Source organism: Schistocerca serialis, chromosome 1 (assembly GCF_023864345.2).
Source record: "Schistocerca serialis cubense isolate TAMUIC-IGC-003099 chromosome 1, iqSchSeri2.2, whole genome shotgun sequence".
Lineage (NCBI taxonomy): Eukaryota > Metazoa > Arthropoda > Insecta > Orthoptera > Acrididae > Schistocerca > Schistocerca serialis.
The window spans coordinates 1,049,576,947-1,049,594,418 of NC_064638.1; the positions used below are offsets into that span (position 1 = coordinate 1,049,576,947).

A 17,472-nucleotide genomic window follows, 5' to 3' on the forward strand; every position below is an offset into this window, starting at 1 on the left:
TACCGCCGAGTAAAAGATGTTCCGGTTAGAGGGTTAAGGAACTATATGCTAATCAAAGCGATTTTATATTTTGGTTCCTAATCCAAGAGAGTGAACGTGTGCAAGAGCATCATTTAAGTTAGCTACCCGTGAACTAACACACCGAAATTAGGCTTTGACAGTTTTACGTTGTGCACTTATATTTTGTTACTTTTAATGCACACAGAAGCCAAAATTACTGTACTGTTGGTTGGTTTTAATACTAGCAAACAAGTTCAGGTGATTGCAACTCACATTCACCATTTCGTGTAGTCTTGCAAACTTTATATAAAAAATCCAGGAATATAACTAATTTTATCGTATCAGGTTTACATCATCTACCTATCAAGGAACAACTGTAATTAAATTTTCATTGTTGTTTCCTCGAAAGTATATTCGGACGCGATTTTCAGTTGCTTCTGTTCGCACACCTGTACTGAAACTGTTGCCATTACTTAGTTGTCAGCTTATTTTAGGTTCTACCACCGGTGCAAGATTTGAGACCCATTACAAGAACTTTTTCTTGGTAGTGGCGAAAATGCCATCGCACCCTGCTTACGACGGAGATTGATTTTTGTTTAGTTTTGCGGCGGACCGCCAGAGAGCAGCTGCTCTGCGAGGAAGGGTAGGCAAAAGGCACGGCAAGCGGGTTGACAGAGCCATCTGACCACAGTTACCTAAACCGTGTTTGAGAACATCAATGGCAGTGCACCTTACGAACTATTCGCGCATTGGCGAACAGCGCTCGAAGAGATGTGCGTCCTCTGTGTGAGAGCATAACTTAGATGCGTTGCAGAATCACTGTAGAATCGGTAAGTTATGAAATGTTGCCTGTTGCGTTTCTTTATGAATAGCGCATTGGCGAAAAAAAAATGCCGGCCCGATTGCTTTTTCGTCGCTGTTTCCATGAGCGGTTTTTTGGCGTGTTTTTGATATACGACTGCGAGTAACAATTTGTCTCTTTAAACAGCAGTGACGTACTTGGTGTTGAGATACTGTTTGCTGAAATTTTGTTAGATTTCACGGAAGACATTTGAATTTCTAGTAAATAGTAAGTAATTCACATTTGCGCACTTGTCATCGGTTCCACCAGCCATGGGATGGGCAAAACTTTATATTATTATGTGGCAATATATTTTATATTATAGCTCCACTCGTATAAAGGTAAACTCAACTGGCCAGAAAAACGACGCCAGACTTGGTATATGACAACAGATGATTGTAAGAGCTGCATTGTTGCGCTGCCTTTTGAAAATCATGACAGTGAAGCCTAAAATACAGTTCACACTGAGCGTACTATCGGATCTAGAGGTAAAAGCACATTTCTCGTCATAAATTAAATAAAATTTATCTGTGTAGTTAAATTAAATAAAATTTATCTGTGTAGTGTGGTGATAAGCAAAAAAGAAATTGTTGACTTATGTGAAAGGATCAACTTTCGACTTATTCAAAATTTATATACCACAAATATAAATGTGTGAAAAACAGTCGATATATAAAGCGAAGGTTCTTTAAGACGGATATCTCATTGTCTTTCGTACCCTGTCACTCCATGTATTTTGCAGAGGCGGGGTGAAATTTATGTTAAACGACTATTACGAAGTTCCATGTTTTAACAAGAAGGAAACAACAGTAGTTCAAATGTTACAGTGAGAAGGACTGGCTTAATTACAATTAATTGTTCTTTTATGAAATTACCAATGTTGCGTTATTGTAGACTGGCTTCTGACTAGTAACAGTAAATAAAAATGTAATTTTGTGCAACTGCCCAAATATAAATGTTTAGAGCTTGCTATATTTAAATATGTAGTTAACGTCTACAATGTAAAACATGTTCAAATGAGTGTGAAATCTTGTGGGACTTAACTGCTACGGTCATCAGTCCCTAAGCTTACAAACTACTTAACCTAGGTTATCCTAAGGACAAACACACACACCCATGACCGAGGGAGGACTCGAACCTCCGCCGGGACCAGCCGCACAGTCCATGACTGCCACGCCTGAGACCGCTCGGCTAATCCCGCGCGGCTCTACAATGTAGGTGCTTGAGTTTTTGAGATAAGAAACCGCACATTATGTCCTCTTATATTACGTCGAAATCAAATACCCTTGACTGTTAGAATTATTTGTTTGGTTCCTCTGGCACGAGAGGGACGTTTGTCGATATTCAGAGGCCGCTTACATTGTTTCTGATAGAAATTTGTTTTGTATGAAGTTACTGCGTATAGTTACGGTGCAATCCCTTGTGCCTTTTTCATCGATGTATACTTTGTCATTGACGAGTACGGAAGCATCCGTTCATTGTGTTGTCTCTCGCTAGTTAGCACGAGTTGAACGAACAATTAATGCCTCCCGCGTGAACCGATGCTATAAACAGAATACGAACGCGGCAAATGACTTGTAACGCCACTGAAAAAAATGAGACATCTTCAGCGGTTATACGTTATTTAGCGTTAACTGTTTCATTTTTTCTCACTTGGTTTCTATAGGCAAAAAATAGCTGGTAGTAACGAGGATGATTACACTGACGAAAACAGAATGTGTTAGTTTTGGTATTCCTAATTACGTTATATTGTGTTGCTGCGGAGGAGACAGATTTGCCCACACGATATTTCTAGAGACACTTAGAAATTAACACCTATGGTTCACTGGTTATAGTCAAACACGCTTTATTTATCGTGCATGGGATGTAATTATGGCTGATTGCTGCAGTGTTTCCAGACCGAGAAATTTAAAAAGTAAAGCACAAGATTGGGGAAGCGAAGACGCAGTTTTGCAGGTTTTTTAGTGGCTGCTGGAAACAGCATTGGGGGGAAGCTGGGTGGATAATTATCGCGTCAGGTTTCAACAGAAATAAGGAGTAAACTGTTACTAGACACACAAATCCATAATATTTGGCACGCGCGATGATTTTCTAAAGAAGCAAAGATGTGAAAGTATTGTTAAGGATGATCTTTTCTCAAGAAACCAGTAGCCATTGCTTGTTCGTCTGCCGTGTTGCCCCATGCTACTCCGGCTATCCGAGAGGTTTCGTCACACGGGTGTAACGTGCAGGTGATTAAAGCGTTCCCAATCGCGCATATCGTTTCAAGACTTGCTTCTGTATTGCCAAACAGTAAATCACGTAACAGCCGAAAAGGTCGACAGCTACAAAGAAAATTTAGTGATATCTCTTTTATTCATTTCATCGGTTCATTCTCTTTTCGGAAGTTGTAAAGTTACGGCGCATCAGGGCAACGTGTTATGTGAGGCAGTTATAATAACTCTGAGAAAATGTGAAGTCGTCGCTACGCAACATAAACGTGCAGTTGCGGTATACGGCAAACGAAGACGTAAAGCAACCTCGTACACAATGCAGCAATTTAGATTTTGACCGAAGTAAGATGGGAGCGGGCACCAAATATTGTATAAAAACATATTCATTTATTTCCTTTGGGTACTTTTTTTCGTGTTTTATGACTCTTCAGTAGAAGCGCAACACTCAGATGAGCCCAAGCTTTGGATGTGGCTGCTGCTTCATTAAAAGATTGAAAGTTAAGAGCTCAAAATCTCGTCGCGATCACTAGAGACGTAGCGCTAGCTAAAGTGAGCAAGGATAAGGAGAAAGAAGCTGCTGTGCCCTGTTTAATGAATCATTTCGGCATTTGCGTTAAGTTATTTAGAGAATCTTGGAAAACCTAAATTACGGTGACCGGGCAAGAACTTCAGTCTTTATCTCGCTCTGTGCTTTGTTAAAGAAAGTACTCCAGCATTCGTCTATAGTCATGCTACTGACTTCTACCATCTTAATAAGAGTCTGAAGGTATACTGAAGTAATGCTTCGTCTCCATGTTCTGACTGTATATTCTTTTAAGGGCCTATTGATCCCAGAAAGAGTAAGTAGGCTTGTTTCTAAACTCAGCCCAAGTTGTAGGGCTTGTCCCCACGTCCCGCCTCAGTTACACGGCTCGCAGACATCTGAACACTTTCGCACTATTCCATGGATTACACTAGTCGCAGACAGTTGGGGGTACACTAATTCCTACACAGGGGGTACGGGGTGGCGGTAGGAAGGACATTCGGCCACCCCTTCAACTAATATTGCCACATCCGATTAACCATGCCGACCCTGCGTATCCGCGGGGAAAACGGTACAAGCAAAAGAAAGAACAAAAAAGAAGAAAAGTTATAGTATTCTCACATATCAGCTGAACACGGGTTCTCGGGGACCTTGCGTGGTAGGTGCGTCGCTGTTCCTACGAGTCTGTTACCGAGGTTGGAGGTAAACATTGCTATATATATTGGGGTTCGAACTCCCACTGCAGATAAGGGCATTTGCGGCTGTGAACTGAGGTAGTAGGTACATTCTGAATAGGGTGTTGACTGCTGTTCAGGACGACAAGAATCTGAATCTCCGCTCTTGCATTCGAAGTTATTTTTTCTGTTTTTTCTCTCAAACCTTTCAGGCAGGTACTGGGATGGTCCCTTTAGAAAAACCATGGGGAGTTCGCCTCCCGTTCTTCTCCAGTTAGGATAGTGCTCCACTAGTAATACCCTCCATTTTTATACGAGATGTTACTTTTACCCTCCTTTCACGAGATGTTACTTTTACCCTCCTTTCTAGGTGTGGTTGTTTGAATCTTGACTGAACATACTTTTAGGCAAAATCTTATTCGTTGCTGATGAGATTGCTATTTATAAAACGAAAATGTACCTTATGAATTAATCATCGAATGAACTATGTCACGCTGGAGTTTTTCCACATTAGAGAGAAAAACAACTTGCAAAGAGATCGACCCACCTAGGAATAATACCATCATCAGTGAAAAATTAATAGAACAAACTTCACATTTCACGTACCTGGACTGTGAAATATTTTAATAAAAATAAGAACATTAGGAATTACTATCCATTTTTTAACCTGTGTAGCAAGAGAGAAACTGATTTTTTAAAAGAAATACGTATGGCGTTCTTCAACTGTATTTTGTCCAAAAGCTTAATAAGAGTAGCAAAAACAGGCGTAAATAAATTATGTTAAGGTAAGTTCACGACGAACAAGTGGGTGTCAGATCTGAAAAGGGCATATTGACGGAACGGAGTATCTGCCGTTGTCCTGTATGTAGAGCAGGGGTGCCCAAACTTTTAGTTTACTTGGCCCACATTGGAAAAAGACGAGGATTTTTGGACGTCTCATGATATACTTAACACTAAAAATAACTGCCAGAGGAAAGAAGAAACAAAACAGGATGGACCAACGAGAGAATAACATCATGGGGCGGGGGTTTCAGACCGAAAATATTTAACTTTATTCAACATAAACGGAATCGGCCAGCATATTGGACATCCCTCATGTAGGGATTTTGAAGATTACAGGGGAAGAGGAGTGTCAGTTTTCTGATAAACGAGATAATGGGTTGCATTTGACATGTTCATTTATATTGTTAATTCTGCACTTCAGTATCTCTGTGTCAGTTCTACATCAATATTCAGCAATACCTCCCGTCAATCTGTTGCAATAGGGACACAGTACAAGGGCATTTAAAAAAGGGCGGGGAAGGAAAGCGTCTGTGACTTTGCTGACGGAACCACCCGAGCATTTACCTCAAACCACGTGAAGTCAGTATCAGGATTATTTCACTTGCTGCTGTCACTGTAGCACCGATTTCAGATCTTCTGCATGAAATTCTGCGATTCACGTCCATCACCAATACAAGGACAGTATTGTTTTTCTATATTTGACGGGACTGGTACAAAATTAAAGTATTGATGTATTATGTATGCTGCTATCAAAATATGACTGCTCCGTAAATTTTTCAAAATGGAAAATATCTTTTTTTTTTTTTCAGTTCAAATAACTGCTAGGATGAAATTCACGATCGATCAGATTATGATTTTAAAGGCAGTTAGCTGTTTGGTTATTAGTCTCTCTATCGTTGGACGATCTGTCTGGGAATAATATCTTAATAAGAAAAGGGTGGCGTTTTCTGTCATATCATTCAACTCTTGCCTTTGTCGCAATGGACATCTTAAAAGTTAAAACTTGTCTTGTTATCTAATAGGCGTCAGTCAAAAGAATGGAGGAAGGCAGGCTGACAGTGTGGGGATAGATCCATCCTGAGCTTGTTTTAGACGCTAGAGGATGTAAATGTATGCTTCTCATTCTCATAACGTAACAACTAGGGAGCCGGCCGAAGTGGCCGTGCGGTTAAAGGCGCTGCAGTCTGGAACCGCAGGACCGCTACGGTCGCGGGTTCGAATCCTGCCTCGGGCATGGATGTTTGTGATGTCCTTAGGTTAGTTAGGTTTAACTAGTTCTAAGTTCTAGGGGACTAATGACCTCAGCAGTTGATTCCCATAGTGCTCAGAGCCATTTGAACAACTAGGGCTCTGCTTCTAACGACAATGATTTAAGCGAAAATTCATTTGCTGAACTGAGGTCAAAAGTTGAAGTTCATAGTAACGATATTGTTCCGAAGTAAACGAAAGTTACTAAGACCCAACGGGACTTCACTGATGCTGCTACAAGCGTCGTTTACTCGTCTCATACTGAACTAGTTAAGAGTTACCATAGATAATTAATTTATGATATTTATTAGCATTTCACATTGTTTCAGACTAATTTATAAAGTCCTTGTAGCAACCTTTTACACAACATAAAATACAACTTGGAGGAACACTCACTACAAATAGGATTCTAACCAGTAAACCCCGATTCTTTAAAGAGTCGAAATGCCACGTATAAAACAACTTCAAACGTCTGATTACAAATGAGTTACTGTATTAAATATTTACATTTAAGCATATAAGCGAGAAAAAGTTTAGGAAATGTTTGAAACTATGTTTAAAGTGCTCTCATTATGAAAAGCAGGATAATTTGCTCTCCATTTTAAGCAAAATTCTTCTAGGCAGCTCAGTGTTGCCGATGTCATATCACTGAACTACGTGTCGTACAGTGATATAATTTTGCGGGTACTTTCAGTGGTGTATAAGGATACTGTCTGCAAACTGTGCTGTGAGTAGAAGTAGTCAAGAAGTGATAAATTAAAACGCCGTGCCTAATTCTGAAGTTTGACTACACGAGAAGCGAAAATGACTAAGCGATAATTTTTTTCTTTCGTTGTTTTGTGGGGGTGCCAGCGAGAAGAAGTTACACGAAGGTTTGAAATTATGTGTAAACTTTGCTGGAAGTATTTAAGTGTTCTCTTTCTCAAATATTGGACGAATGAAGTCCGTGTATTTGCTCGCTGCCAGTTATGCTGCCGCAAGACAAACACAGTTTCTGACTGTGTAACTTGTTTTATTGTGTTACACTTTTAACATGAGATTATACCTCTTAATGAGTAGATTATGACAGCATTTTAAACTTTTATATTCGGTCAATAATTACGCGAAATATTGAAAATCGAATTTTTGTTGCCCCTACGCTGTAACTGGTACCGAGTTCCGGGATAGCATTTTACTAATGATTACACACTGAAGCGCATGCATGTTCAAATAGAGAGGTATGTAAACAGGCAAAATACGGCGCTGCGGTCGGAAACGCCTATATAATAAGACAAGTGTCTGGCGCAGTTGTCAGATCGGTTACTGCTGCTACTATGGCAGGTTATCAAGATTTAAGTGAGTTTGAACGTGATGTTACAGTCGGCGCACGGGCGATGGACGCAGCATCTCCGAGGTAGCGATGAAGTGGGGATTTTCCCGTACGATCATTTCACGAGTGTACCGTGAACATCAGAAATCCGGTTAAACATCAGATCTCTGACATCGCTGCGGCCGGAAAAAGATCATGCAAAACGGAACCAACGACGACTGAAGAGAATCGTTCAGCGTGACAGAAGTGCAACCCTTCCGCAAATTGCTGCAGATTTTAATGCAGGGCCATCAACAAGTGTCAGTGTGCGAACCATTCAACGGAACATCATCGATGTGGGCTTTCTGAGCCGAAGGCCCATTCGTGTATCCTTCATGACTGCCCGACACAAAGCTTTACGCCTCGCCTCGGCCCGTCAACACCGACATTGGACTGTTGATGATTGGAAACATTGTCCCTGGTCGGACGAGTCTCGTTTCAAATTGTATCGAGCGGATGGACGTGTACGGGTATGGAGACAACCTCGTGAATCCATGGACCCTGCATGTCAGCAGGGGACTGTTCAAGCTGGTGGAAGCCCTGTTATGGTGTGGGGCGTGTGCAGTTGGGGTGTTATGCGACCCCTGATACGTCTAGATATGACTCTGACAGGTGACACGTACGTAAGCATCCTGTCTGATCACCTGCATCCATTCATGTCCATTGTGCATTTCGACGGACTTGGACAGTTCCAGCAGGACAGTGCGACACCCCACACTTCCAAAATTGCTGCAGAGTGGCTCCAGGAACACTCTTCTGAGTTTAAACACTTCCGCTGGCCACCAGACTCCCCAGACATGAACATTATTGAGCATATCTGGGATGCCTTGCAACATGCTGTTGAGGAGATAACTCCACCCCCTTGTATTCTTACGGATTTATGGACAGCCCTGCAGGATTCATGGTGTCAATTTCTTTCAGCACTGCTTCAGACTTTAGTAGAGTCGATGCCACGTCGTGTTGCGGCACTTCTTCGTGCTCGCGGGGGTCCTCATGATATTAGGCAGGTGTATCAGTTTCTTTGGCTCTTAATTGTATAAGACTAGCGACCCCGGAAATGCTTCACAATTGTTAAATATGTATGAGAATTGGATATACGCCCTAATAATCTCCCTTCTCTTCCTCTGTCTATTCTTCTCTCCCCACCCTTCACTGTCCATCTGCTCCTCCCCCTCGCTCTGATCTTATTTATTGTTATTGCAGACGGACCCTTGATTGAGAATAGAAATTGAAATCAGTGAGTAAATCTACTGGAATTATTAGTACACGTGGTATGAGACAGAACTTTCTAGCTGCTGGATCTGTGAGGATAGTAGCTTTAATGACAGTATTTCGCATGGTTTTAATCTACGAAGAGACAGAATTATGAAGTAAGTCATAAACACAGATTTTCGGTTTTCAGTTAAAAATGACTGCGAAAAGGAGAACAACACCGCAAATTTTCACAACACAGCTAAACATGTTCGTTCTCGCTGCCCGTTTAACAGAAAGTGTTTATTGTATAATCCTTGTTCCAAACGCGGTCTATGCATTTCGTCAGTCTCATCATGTAGATGGCTTGCGATGCACATGCCCCGACCGATATTTCGACGTCTAACCAGTGGCATTTTTTTTCCAAATAAATAAGTAAAACACGAAATGAAATCAACTGAATGAGACCTCCTGGAAGATTAAAAACTGTGCGCCGGACCGAGACTCGAACTCGGAACCTTTGCCTTTCGCGGGCAAATGCTCTACCATCTCTTTTTTTATCGCGCTTTGTTCATTATTGGTCATTGTATTTATTCGGGGCGGACGCCTAATGACGCTTGTTCAAGTTCGTCGTTGATCCATTAACTCAGTTCTTTTATTACGGAGGGCAGCTTACCCTCTGGCCAAACACGCTGAGCTACAGTGCCGGCAAATGTGTGGTGAACTTGGATTCGAACCCGGGATCGCCTACTTACCAGACAGTTGCATTAACCACTGCTCCATCTGGGACACACCATCTGAGCTATCCAAGCACGACTCACGCCCCCTCCTCACAGCTTTACTTCCGCCAGTACCTCGTCTCCTACCTTTTAAACTTCACAGAAGGTCTGCGAAACTTGCAGCTAGCACTCTTGGAAGGAAGGATATTGCGGAGAGATGGCTTTGCAACATCCTGGAGAATGTTTCCAGAATGAAATTTTTGGAAATTTGTGTTAAGGTCTTATGGGACCAAACTGCTGAGGTCATCGTGCCCTAAGTCTACACTACTTAACTTCAACTAACTTACGCTATGGACAACACACGCACCCATGCCCGAGGGAGGACTCGAACCTCCGACGGGGGGAGCCGCACGGACCGTGACAAGGCGCCCTAAGACCGCGCGGCTATCCCGCGCGGCTGAAATCTTCACTCTGCAGCGGAGTGTGCGCTGATATGAGACGAGATACTGTCGGAAGTAAAGCTGTGGGGAGGGGGTGTGAGTCGTGCTTGGGTAGCTCAGATGGTAGAGCACTTGTCTCGGTCCGGCTCACAATTTTAATCTGCCAGGAAGTTTAATATCAGCGCACACTCCGCTGCAGAGCGAAAATTTCATTCTGGAAACATCCCCCAGGCTGTGGCAATGCCATGTCTCCGCAATATCCTTTCTTCCAGGAGTGCTAGTTCTGCAAGTTTCGCAGGAGAGCGTCTGTGAAGTTTGCGAGATAGGAGACGAGGTACTGGCGGAAGTAAGCTGTGAGGACGGGGCGTGAGCCGTGCTTGGGTAGCTCAGCGTGTTCGGTCAGAGGAGTAGCGGCTGTCTGTAATAACAAAAAAACAAAAAAAAAAAAAACTAGAGTTCATGGATGAACGATGAACTCGAACAAGAATCATGGAACGTCCGACACGAACAAATACAACGAACACCAACGCACAAAATGAGATAAAAAAATCAAAAAACGGTGGTAGAGCCCTTCTCCTCGAAAGGAAAAGGTCCCGAGTTCGAGTCTCGGTCTGGCACACAGTTTTAATCTGCCAGGAAGTTTCATATCAGCGCACACTCCGCTGCAGAGTGAAAATTTCATTCTGGAAATCAATTGAATGTTTGCAACACACCAAATTACCACCAACCGACATCGATTCAGTAATCACAACACACAAAAGGGACGATCACGACTAATAACACACTGAAATATAACTTTCAGTTATATTCTTTTTCGCAAAATATTAAGTTCATTGCGAATTTGTTGTTTTTGTTTTGAAAACATGCAACAGCAGTTCTGTCAAAGTGAACGTCATTTTTTTTTTTTTTTTATGAAGGCATATGACAGCAGAACTATCAAACCGACCATCAAATTTCTTTCATCGAGATTTTCATACAAAAATGCCATCCAGATTTCCGACTTTTGCAGTGGATTTTCTAAAAATTTTCTTTGGTACAAACCTTGTCCTGACAATTACGAACACAACCAGAAAAAATGAACCAAATCGGTCGAGCCTTTCTCAAGTGACGATCTTTCATGCATGCCTGATTTTAATTTATATAGGTAGATGTTGCGTCTGTTACTACAAATGAAACTCTCTCGCTTAGCGTATGTTCGATTTTTTTATTTTTCTTTTCTTTTTTCTTTTGTTATTCTGATCGCTCACCCAAGTTCTAAGAATATTAGGTTAAATTTTGTCTGCTCTGGATGCCGAGATCACTACAAACGAAGCGCACAGTTTTGCAAGCGAACCAGGCGATATCTGCCATGTCCATACTGACTGAAGCAGTCCGGCATTCGTCAGAAACCCTCGGAAAAGTTAAACGTTTGCGATTGTACGTAGATTTGAGCACCACTTCTCTCGACTAAGACTCCAGTGTCGTAACTATTGCGTTACTTGGATCGCCCTCAGTCTCATAATAACGGTTAGCAGTATGAATGCAGCTAATTAGTTGAATTATGGCCAATTAATTCTCTCCTTCGCGACCGTCCAATGAACTGTTATCGACCGATGAATGAAAGCCTTTCGCACTACTGGTCACCGTTGGCATCGCAACGACAGGTAGTATAAATACGACGCTTTGACTTCATAATCTGGAAAATTATTGCGTGGATAAAATATCAGTTCGCGAACGTCCAAATAAAACGTCATGCTTTCGATCAATGAGATATGAGCGCTGCCTCTACGTTATATGTTAATCGACAGTGTTTTTATATAGCTCCATCTCATGTAACAGGACAAAACTGGTTAATGTATCTGACTTCGTGGTCTGTCTTGGTTAGTGAAAAAGCAATACAGCTAACTTATCTACGGGAATTCACGTCGGTTTGAACAGGAGTACACACTGAGGTGACAGAGGACTTCCAACGACTTATTGAGTCCTTGCCACGTCGAGTCGGTGCACAATACCCGGCAAAAAGAGGTCCGACACGATATTGGGAGGTATCCTATAACTTTTATAGGATACCCCCTAATATCGTGTCAGACCTCTTTTTGCTAGGTATTGTGCACCGCCTCGAAGTTGCATGTACTCAATAAGTCGTTGGAAGTCTCTTGCAAAAATATTGAGACATGCTGCCTCTATAGCCGTCCATAATCTCGAAAGTGTTTGCGGTACAGGATGTTGTGCACAAATTGACCTCTCGTTTATGTCACATGAATGTTCGGTGGGATTCATATCAGACGGTGTGGGTGGCCGAATCGTTCGCTCGAACTATCGCTTACGTTCTTCAAACCAATAGCGAACAATTGTACCCCGATGACATGATATAGTTATTTGGGAACAGCAAGTCCGTGAATTGCTGCAAGTGGCCTCCAGGAAGCCGAACATAACCATTTCGGTTCAGTTGGACCAGAGGACCCAGTCCATTCCATGTAAACACATCCCACGCCATTGTGGCGCCACGACCAGTTTTTACAGTGCCTTGTTGACAACTTGGCTGGATGGCTTCGTGGGCTCTCCGCCACCGGTACTCCAATGATCAGTATCCATTGTTCCCGGACACCGTCCTTAAATGTGCAAGTTCCTTACGCAAATTCTCTGCATCCGACACCATATGTGCCCTGTGCATAAGGGTTTTAAGTACACTCATGGTTTGGGATGGGTGATGGCAACTTGGAGAATGTAGGTACAAATCAGTGTCAATGGGCTTACGATAAACATAGTGTCCCATCGAGCAGTCACTCACTCTTCCGTTTAACCAAAACATCTAGGAATGGAACGCAACCATCTTTCTCTAGCTCCATAGCAAGTCGAATATTCTCAAGGATGGAGTTAAGATGATGAAAAAACTCCAGTAACTTACCTTCTCCGTGGAGCCACACTATGAAAGTATCAATGGATACTCGACCCGGCAAATTAACAGGACCTTCTTAACTAGAGCCAGGAAGTGGATAAAGAAGAGAACGCGCCAGCCAGATCCCTTGTTTTTCTTCCATTCGTTGGAAATATCTCCTTCAAAATAGCGAGGATTCTTAATAATTTACATGTGAAAGTGGTTTCTCGTTCACCTTCTATGATTTCGGATTTTCTGCGATTGGTGAAAGATGATTTAACACTGCGGAAGGCGGGGATTTACAAAATACTGTGTCAATGTGTCATGACCTATATTGGACAGACAACGCGTACAGTGGAAGAGCGTTGTATGGAACATCAGCGTTGCACTCGCCTACTGCAACCCATTAAGTCTGCAGTTGCGGAACATTGTATTTCCAACGGATATTCAATGGAGTACGACAAAACTTCGATTTTGGCCACAGCAACAACTTTTTGGGAGTCCATCAAAGAATCCGTTGAAATACGCATCGTGGGAAACCTAATGAACCGTGACAGTGGTTACCAATTGAATAACGCGTGTAATCCCGTCATCTCCGAAATTTGCTCGAGTCTAAGACGCCAGAAGACTTCGATAGCTGCGACCAGCGACAATACCGACGGTAGCTGAGTCTTGCAGGTCCACCAGCGAGGGCGCTGTCCCTGGGCGGTGCGGTCTTTCTGTCTCCGCGACTGCAACGCATGCGCGACAGTACCATCCGCGCACTGTATAAGACGAAGCGAACGTCTTCGTTAGTCCTTGTTCAGCTCACCTGAAGGTGGCTGGCAGTTGTCCAGCCGAAATATCGTGCAACGAAGTTTACGACGACCGGCTGCAAGCCTGAAATCTTTTTGAACAACTACTTTTATTTGCTTCATGCAGTTTCAGCAAATAGTGTCTCAGATGATAGCATTGTCCTACAGCTGTCATCCATGAAAGCTATGTAGCTGTATCTATTTTATTTATTGATTTATGCCGTCTTTTATATCTTTTTCAATTTGCAAAGGTTTGTCAGAACATTGTATTCTCCACATTTACACAGCAAATGAACACAGCATCAGTACCTCACCTCGTCATCCTTGCGTGGTTATTTAATGAACAGTTTATATGTTGCTTGTAGCTTTATTTAAATGTGATTGCAAATGCTATTAAAAAGCTGACTGATTTAAGAGTGGTCAGTGTCTTGTGTTAGCAGACACCAGAGTTGAAAAGAGAATCAAAAGACTCTTCTCTCGAGAAGGTGTAAATAATTACTTAAATATCAGCAGTTCGTTGTCATTTAACGTTAGTACACTTGCACAAGAATACTGGCTTATTTATGTACAAACCTTTATTCATAATCATTGTAAATGATGTGAGTATAACTGAATGTTTATGACATTTCTTTCAAATGGTTCTGAGCGCTATGGGACTTAACATCTGAGGTCATCAGTCCCCTTGAACTTAGAACTACTTAAACCTAACTAACCTAAGGACATCACACACATCCATGCCCGAGGCAGGATTCGAACCTGCGACCGTAGCGGTCGCGTGGTTCCAGACTGAAGCGCCTAGAACCGCTCGGCCACACCGGCCGGCGACATTTCTTTATTTAAATATTATTTTAATGTATTAGTTTAGTCTGGAAAGTGGTCTATTTGAATCAAATCATGTCTGTAGAGTTTAAGAACGATGTATTTTAGTGGGGATGACTTTCAGTCAATGAAAAAAAAAAATGGAAATGAGCGTTTGGCGTCATTGGACGGGAGACCGCTTACGGGGCAGCTGTTATTACATTCGACGCCACATAGGGCGACCTGCGCGCCTATGGGTATGAAATGATGATGAAGACAACACAACACACAGTCCCTGAGCGGAGAAAATCCCAGACCCAGCCTGAAGTCGAACCCGGGCCCGTAGGACGGCAATCCGTCACGCTGACCACTTTTTTTTTCGTTGATCTTATTTTGTTTATATTGTTCGTTGAATTTGTTCGTGGCGGATGTCCGATGACACTCGTTCATGTTGTTCATTGATCCGTTCACTCAGTTTTTTTATTACAGAGGGTAGCTAAACCCTCTGACCAAACACGCTGAGCTACCGTGCCGGATACCACTCAGCTATCGGGGCGGATTTCAGTCAATGGAAAAGTAGACAGTAGCTGAACACTGCCAAATCAGGTGGAGACTGGGACTTTTCGAGTGAAGAGCACAAGGGAGCGATTCTGGAGACCTGATGTTGAGTTCTTGAAGAAGGCAGACCTGCCTGCACTAACATGCGTGATTCGGTATTTTTATTCTGGGCGGTGAATCGCTGCTACTATACTTTAATTTCTCTAGGGACGTTATATTTCGAGAGATCTGAAGGTTCTACAATGCAGGACTCTTAATTTATTCTGCTTGATTTACGGAACTGAGGATAGACAGAGTATGAGTTACTGTTCTTCGTATCATGTGTACTAATTTGCGAATCATCATGTTGGACTCTGAACTATTTTGAGCTGGTGAATCTCTGGTATATTGTGATCACGAAATGGATATAGTTTTCGCGAGTCTGATGACTGTTTAGTTTGGAGATGTTGCTACCATTCTCACAACGCCCTCAACGTAATTTTATTACATTTGATAACCATATTTTTCTTTGTATTTTAATTGAATGTCGTAGGACCACTTCCCATTAGTTTGAGATGTATTTTCGGGAATAAATATTATTCAACATAATTCTCTGTGCACTACCTCAATTGCAGATGTTAGAATAGGACCCTTGTTATTTATAACATGGTGTATACGCCCTGGGTCAAGCGGGAAATCGGATAAAAATTAGGGAATTTTTCATTATTTTAGTTGTCAGTTAAACGTCTGTAATTTTGACTGTTAAGAACTGAAACTCTAACAAAAAATTCGACTTTAGCCCGCTACTGCAGAATAATACTGCAGCAATAAAACATAAAAGAGATAATAACACCAAATTAAAATGTTAGTTGCAAAGAAAATTATCTGTTTACAACAACGGAGCACAGTGCACATACAAGCGTCTTCCGATAGCAAAATGTGGCAAAGGATTTAGGACGAAGACTATGCCATACTTTGTAACAACGAACTGCTTTCGGTGAGTGTGACGTAACAACTGTTTACATTTCTAATAGGTCGCGGCAATATAGCGAATGGTGGGTTCAGAAGCATTACTTTCAAAGTGAATTTCCACTTACGCAAGGCGATTTATGTTACGTGTGAGAATATGTGATGAATTTATTAAATCACGCAACGTTTGACACTCGTTCAGAACATAAAGCTTTGAGTACAAGGCACTTACTAAAATTCAAGCCCAGAGGACCAGCCATTTATGTCATAATTTAAAATTTTGCTAGCACTTTCGTGTTAGATATATTGTAAAGGGTAACACATGCCAAAAAGCCAATCTTCAGGGTTAGTTTTTCATATTTATTGTAGTTGTTGCACAGATAACAAATTTTGCAGTAACTATGGCAGTAAGTGTAATTATCCTTCCAAAAAAGTGCAGGATGAGTTCTTGAGCAATTTCACACGTAATCGGCTTTTCTGTGGAAAAGTCAAAGTCCTCGACGGAACATGTATTCAGTTAGGTGACCCACAAATGTGAATTTTACGATCGCGCTTGTCAAAAAAAAAAAAAATAAATAAATAAATAAAATAAAATAAAATATTATGACCAATATTACTTGATGAAAAATACTGTATCATCTAGTAGTCGTATTTCTCAAAGCAAGAATACATATTATCGCTCCATATTTTCCCGAATTCGAAGTTCAGTTCAGGCCTCTCCGAGCGCTACTACGGTGCTTTATTTGGTGATTTCGTATTTTTACTTTTATAATGCGAAAATATGCAGTGTAGGCGTCGCTACGCATTAAATATCTTTCCAAAATGTGTTAATTTTTGCTACGAGTGCCTGGTGTTTCTACGCCGGTATATAAAGCGTTTACCTTTCAAAGGGTTGATATGTTTTGCAACTTCGTCATTGTCACTTATCACGGAAAAAAGTGCTTTCACACAGCGTATAGTCTATTTTCACTCAGTAAACAGTGCATTTTCATCGAGAAGAAAGCGTATTTTTAACCGAGAAATCCGAGCACGTGTTTTTCTTGTGCGCGTGTACACCCTGTATTAAATTAATCATTTATCTTTTATTTTATATTTCTGGGTAATACATTACTTCCAATTCTAGCCAATGCTTAGACTATTTGACTGCAGGATCACAAGTTACCGGTTATTATTTGCAGCGATTTAGCTGCGGGGCATGAAAGTAGACGTGCACGGATCGACCTCATGACTACGTCTAGCCATTCTTTTTAAACAGCGCCGTGCACAGCCCAAGTACTTAAGTACGAGTAACCGCAAGTAAAGACGCAACTGGTTTGCTCGTTTGTATGCTATTAGGAAGAACAAGTACACAAGCAGTAACCGTTAGGTAACGTCGCAAGTTTGTGACAGTTTTTTCAAAACTTAGTGATTAGCATCAGTCCAGAGCAACTGTTATATTACTGCAGGAACCGCAGATTTAGCCGTGGGCAGTATTTTAGAGTAATCTTTGTCCGCTGACGGTGCTTTCTTACATAATGATTATTGCTTCGTGCGCGCG

General features: G+C 41.7%; 1 protein-coding gene across 2 annotated transcripts in view; it reads left to right on the plus strand.

The window, feature by feature from the left end:
- The first annotated feature begins 694 nt into the window (after positions 1-694).
- The window catches only part of LOC126414979 (uncharacterized), a 220,464-nt gene continuing 203,686 nt past the window's right edge, over positions 695-17,472 (plus strand). Inside the window, exon 1 of one of the 2 annotated variants that reach the window (XM_050083394.1) lies at positions 695-830. The gene's annotated coding sequence lies outside the window, so the exon portion shown is untranslated. The remainder of the gene's footprint in view (positions 831-17,472) is intronic. The other variant, XM_050083397.1, reaches the window with a different exon arrangement.